The sequence below is a fragment of the Cheilinus undulatus genome, linkage group 20 (assembly GCF_018320785.1).
Source record: "Cheilinus undulatus linkage group 20, ASM1832078v1, whole genome shotgun sequence".
Taxonomy (NCBI): domain Eukaryota; kingdom Metazoa; phylum Chordata; class Actinopteri; order Labriformes; family Labridae; genus Cheilinus; species Cheilinus undulatus.
The window spans coordinates 23,107,086-23,113,713 of NC_054884.1; positions in this window are offsets into that span (position 1 = coordinate 23,107,086).

Sequence of the window (6,628 nt, forward strand, 5' to 3'; positions counted from 1 at the left end):
AAAACTGTCAAAGACAATTATGAGTGATTTCACTGGACAAGTTTAAAGTTTAAGTAACATAAAATCACTTAAGTGTCAGTGTCACACTAATGAAATGATTCTACAATGTACAGGAAACTGAGCCACAGCCAGTTAGTCAAACTGGCACAAGAAGTAGGGAAATTTGTGTCTGGTAGATTATCTCTTTGCAACAATGGCAATAAATCTTATACCGTTGGAAAGCCTGTTAATTCTCCTTTTAAATGGTGCCCCGTTTGTAAGGAACATGCATTTCAATCAGGAGAGACTTATATGAGTTTAACAATGATTTATTTTCCAAGTGTGGAAATATTTGGCAATGTTTGGAATTGTGAAATGTCTTTGGCGTATAGACTTCATCGTGATGTCTTTATGAACTTAAAGGGGTAGTGAGGCAGACAGCAGAAAAATGAAACCCCCCCATGGAGTCTAGACCCTGGTGGTGGTGATGGAAGGAGTAAGATAAGATGAGTTCGACCCAGACACTGATGAGATGAATAATGGAGGTGGCTGGGGATGAGGAGGGTTGCAGCAATTGCACAGAAAGAACGGAATTTGAAGGAAAGAGAACTTTCAAATATGACAGCTGCAGGATGATTGGATTGAGCGATGTTGTGGCTGAAAGGGATTGGCATAAAGCTTAAGTGAGTAGACGCCCATTGATGATTACTAGAGCAGGAACAGTTGTGGGAAAAGAGGGGGGTAGGTGAGTGAGTGGTTACTAATGAATGAAAGGGTGAATGGAAATGAAACAGTCTTACTATTTGAACTTAAGCTAAGCTTCATTTGTGGGATGAGCAGCAGAGATGAGCGTGTACTACTCTGCTGGTGCAAAACAGCTTATTTTGCTGTCACTCCTGACTCTTGTTTTTTGAGGTTCTTGTACACCCAGGTGTTGATAATCAGGTGCCTGATTGGAACCTGACTGACAGCACCTGTGGGCCCTGCTACAGAGGTCAGAAGGTGTCTGCTCCAAGAATCGACATGCCTCATTCGATTGATCTTGATAGTAAGTACAATCTCCAAACTGAAAATCAAGTTCCATAAAACAGGGATGTCAGAGACAGGCTGTGAAGTAGGGGTCTCAAGAAGAAAACACCCCAAGAAGATGGTTTACCCACCATGTTGTCACTCAGGAACTGTAGGCTGGAAAAATGAGGCTTGTCATCACTGAGGCAATCTCAATGCAGAGAGATCTCGAGATGAGATTCTGCAATCAGTGGCAATCCCACATCTCCACAGTCTGAGACTGAACTCTAACCTCCTAGATGACAACGCTCACCCCAACAGAGCGGGGTTTATCAAAGACTACTTCCAGAATTTGGGAGTGGAGAGGATGAAATGGCCTGCCAGCAGTCTTGACCGCAGCCCCATTGAACATTTATAGGCTCCGTTTGAGTGTGCTGTTTGTGCCAGAGTGACCAACACAACCACGTTGGCTGACAAGCAACAAATGCTGGTTGAAGAATGGGATACCAATCCACAGCAGTGTGAGACCAGGCTGGTGACCAGCATGAGGAGGAGGTGCCAGGCAGTTGTGGCTGTGTATGGTTCTTCCACACGCTACTGAGGCTCCTGTTAAATGAATAAATTATTAAATTACAACTATGTGGCTATTTGGCTGTTTGGTTAACATCTGGCGCTTATGGAACACCAACAGCATCATTACATCATCATTAGAACATCATTAGCAATTTGCCTTCTTTGATTTTCTCATTTCTTAGTAGGTCATTGTGGTACTTTCTTTGTAGAGAGATTCAAGATGAAAATTTTGAAAGACCTTTTAAACTTTATAGGATAAGACCGCTTTAAACTTTTAGCAAACACGTGACCATAATGGCATCACTCACTAAAGTACACAGAGCGTCACTGTTAACATTAGGCCAACATGCATTGTAGGCAGCAGTATGTTCTGGGTGTATTTTGGAGCCATAATACAATCATCCTACTTTACACAACTGTCAGTGACTGCCAAATGAAGTGAGTCACCTCATAGTTTACAAAAGCCTTAAAGCCTACATAGCCTTTCTTTTGAATATGTTTGTTAAGTGTTTCATTAAAATGTCAAAATACACCCATCAGACTAAACAAAGAGGCATTCATGAGTATTTATTCTGCTACGCTTCAGTCACCAATGAACAGGGGCACGTTTTAAACTAATACTGGCGTATTTGCTAGCATTAGCTCATTCATTCACTCATTCTTTAAATGTAAACAGGCTGTTGGTATGGAAAATGCTTCATTTTAGACTTCATAAAAGGATTTGCATGCATCTAATACCAACATTTCAAGCTGTCTAAACTTTCCATGTACAAAATGTGCACTACACAGATTACCACAGTGAATTTGCCAGAAGGAGTATTTGTCTACCATGTAGTGACTAACATGCCACTTTTGCCATCCAGGCGGGGCCAGGGCAGTCGGAAGAGATGGTGTGATGTCCCATATAAATGTGCTATGGCAGTGGTTCTCAACTGTTGGGTCGGGACCCAAAAGTGGGTCCTGGAGCCTTTTCAGTTGGTCATGGATGAGTGCCTTAAAATTTGTACGTAAAAGTCAATGAAACTCTTTTAAAAGATGCTTGTTTTTTCCTTTTTCTTTGATTTCTCACATCTTTTGTATGGTCTATTCTACCATCTGTGCTTTTTACATTGAATAAATCTGATTGGTCAAAAAAATTTAAACATTTGGGTTGTAATTTTCTTATTGAGGAAGGTAGTGGGCCCTGAGGTTTGACCAGTTAGGCACCAATGGTCTAAGGTGCTGGTTTAGCTCTGTGGGCAGAGCAGGTGCTCAAATACAGAGTCTGTGGTCTTCAATGCACTGATGGGATCGATGCTCAGTCGTGTCCTTGTTTCCAGATGTCCTGAATAAAGGCAAAAAGCCCACAAAATAATCTTTGGCATTGTTGCAAACAGTACATCTTTTTAAGATTCTCATGCATCCGATCTTCACACTGGAGCAATGTTAATGTGCATCCTTCCCTTTTTTCAAGTTGGGATAAAGTTTGATGATTTTTGAATATGACATGGGATTCAATTTGCTTTGGAGACACATCTGTGACTTTTTATACGCATGTATCTGAAGTTCTGTATAAATATAGACTTGTGTACTTCTACCACCTCTGTACATTACATCAGTAACCACCCACAGATAGACACAGCTCTCTGGGTACGAGCCTGTCCCAGACCTCAGTGGAAGTAACTGTGGGAGTGAGAGGACAATGTTTAATAACTGTTTTTACAGCTTACCTCAGTCCAGGTAATTACAATGATTCAGATACTCACTTCCATGGTTCCTTATTTTGCTATGACACCAACAGGAAAAAATGTGTGTGTTCTTAAAGTTGCTGCTTGTATGTGTGCAAATGCATGTGGGTGTCACTATTTGTCTATGTGAGGAAGACTGAGTAGGGAAATTATAGACAAAATGACGTAGTTCAGGAGACAAACAGGAATGAGTGAGCCTTCTTCCCAAAATCCAACCAGAATAATCCAGTTTTGCACACAAACACACGCACACACATTGTCTAAATAAGCCAGCTCAGCTCACGATGACTCATTTTATGTTCCCCATAGTTGCCTGGTTAGTGGGGCTGGAATATTTTGCTTGTATCCTTCACTCCTCTTGTGAATCTCACACACTCACAGAAAGTCTTTCCACCATGATTCATTTTTTCGGGTAATGACTTGCTGCGTCCAACTCAACAGTTGTCAACAGAGTCCGGGGCCAAACACAACACCCGGTTCTCAAACAACTGAGCTCGGGTTTTTCAACAATCCAAACATTCACACCAAGGTTTGAGCACTGCCTCTCAAACTTCATTGTTTTAATGCATTAGGAAATGAGATGTTAATAAAATGCTTTAGTGATTAGGTAGTTTGACAGATAACATTCTTGCAGTCTGATTAAAATCATTATTTTCTTGAGCGTCTTTTTCATTTTTGAGCTCATGCCAATGTCAACATTGTGGAGCGTCGTAGGTGGAAAGAATATTAAAGGGGTTAGGAATATGCCCTGCATCGAGTAATCCACATTGGTCTTCCAGGAAGGGCCTCCGGTTTGCTGATTATTTCTTCCAGGAAGGCTTTTTGTTGGCTGATCGGCCTCTTATAGGAAAGACGTTTGGTTGGCCCATCAGCTGGAGTATTGTCACAGCCGCTTCTGATAAAGCCAGACCAGCTTCCAGGAAACCAGAGATTTACCCTCCAGCATTCCATCATTCCTTCACCATCAGTGCACACACACAGAGACGGAGAGAAGGAGATGGAGCAGGAGGGGTATAACAGGGAGATGGATCAATAAAAACCATATGGGAAAGCATACAGATAGTCAAATGCACTCAAAAATGAGCACATGTGGATGTATGTATCTGTGTGCGTGTGCAGAGACAGTGTTGACCTGTACTCACTGACCGGCTCCTTGTGACACACTCAAACCACAATATTATTCTAAGCTGACTACACCACCACCCCCTCGGCACATTTGAAACTCATTGTGCCTGGCTCTATTTTCACTTAAATCATCACTGAGATGGTTTTCCTGCGACACCTGAACACACTAACAGAAGGGTGTGCCTTTAGTTGGGAGCACAAAGACAACTGCCTCGAAAGGTTTAAAACAGGTTGTTGAAAGCATTTATTTATGAGGCACGTTGTAGAGGACCTATTGTTTTATCTTAGATGTGGATTCTTTATGCTGTTTTTCTTCTCCATTCACAGCTGTGTGAGCATAGCAGCAGTGGGGCGTGGATGCCAAATGGCTTACTGTAACAGCATGGAGTCAGACCAAACCCTCCAACACTCTCAGGTGTCACTGCGTCCATGCAGCCTGCACACAGAGCTGCATAATATTCAAACTTGAGACACTAGCAGGAATGCACACGTGAGCTCTAGCACATACATATGTGGTGAGTAAGGGGGTTTTTGGACACGGATGTAATGGCAATGCCTCACAGTTACCCACATTGATGGAAGACATACTAAAATGCAGTAATAGAAAGATTGCTGGATTGAGAATAAAAGTTTTCCATTCACAGGTTAAGAACACTCAAATTAATGACAATCAGCAAAAGGGACTCCAGTGTGTAAAAGTATTTATACAGTACCTATAAAAAGTATTCAGCTCCTTGGATGTTTAACCCTTTAATTGATTTTTTAAATCAATAATCGTCAATGTTCTTGGGCTTTTTTGTAAAAAAACAATAACAACAAAAAAACAGTCAATAAAACTCTTTAATGTCAAAGTGAAAACAGATTTCTACAGAGTAATGTCAAATCAGTACTAAGTAGATGCACCTTTGACTGCAATCACAGCACTGAGTCTGTGTGGACAGGTCTCAGTCAGGCTTGCACATCTGGACACCCCAGTTTCCTTCCATTCTTCTTTGCAAAACTGCTCTAGCTCTGTCAGGTTGCCCTTTCTGTGTATGCTTTGGATCATTGTCTTGCTGGGAATAAATCTTCTTCCAAGCTGTAGTTCTCTGTCAGACTGAATAAGATTGTCCTCCAGTGTTTTCCTAAATTTTGTTGAATTCATTTTATCCTCTACCTCAACAAGCCTTCCACGGATGGCTACCGAAAAGCATCCCCACAGCATGATGCTGCAACCACCGTGCTTCACAGTTGGGATGGTGTGTTTGTGGTGATGTGCAGTGTTTGGTGTCCATCAAAAAGCAACATTTCGGTCTCATTACACCAAAGAACTTTCTTCCACTTGACCATGGAGTCTCCCATATGTCTTTTGGTGAACTTTAGTCCAGATTTAATGAATTGTCTTCAAAGGTGTCTTTCTCTTTGCCACTTTCCCATAAAGCTTTGACTGGTGAAGAACCTGTGAACCAGCTGTTGTACGCAGAGTCTTTCCCATCTCAGATGCTGAAGCTTGCAACTCCTTCAAAGAAGTCAGAGGTGTCTTGGTGGCCTCTCTCTCTAGTCTTCATCTTGCACGGTCATTCAGTTTGTGAGGATGGCCTGATCTAGGCAGATTTACACATGGGCCATAATCTTTCCAGTCCTTGATGATGGGTTTAACTGAACTCCTTGAGATGTTTAGTGCCTTTAGTTTTTTTGGTACCCATTTCCTGACGTATACTTTTCAATCACCTTTTCTCTGAGTTGCTTGGTGTGTTCTTTTGTCTCATGGGGTGATGGCAGCCAGGAATGCTGATTAACCAGTGACTAAACTTTCAAGACACAGGTGACACAGGTGTTATAACCACTTTAAACACTTTCACTGCATTCCCCTGTTTCACCATTTATGAGACTACAATTAGCTGGAACTCTGCTGAATTAGGTCAGTCACTTTAAAGGGGCAAATATTAATACAGTCACTTACTTTATGTTACAATTTTTTATTTAACTGACATTACTTTGTTAAAATCTGTTTTCACTTCCACATTTTTGGTCAAAAAAAGTCAAATTATACTGACAATGACTGATTTATAAAATCAATAAAAGGGTAAAACATCCAAAGTTGTGAAAACTTTTTATGAGCGCTGTGGATATATGGTTAATGGGTTAAATGGTTAATCCTATCTATAAAGAAAAAGAAACAAAGAAGGATGGGAAAGGATATTAAACACATCTGGCAAATATTAAAAACAGCAGCA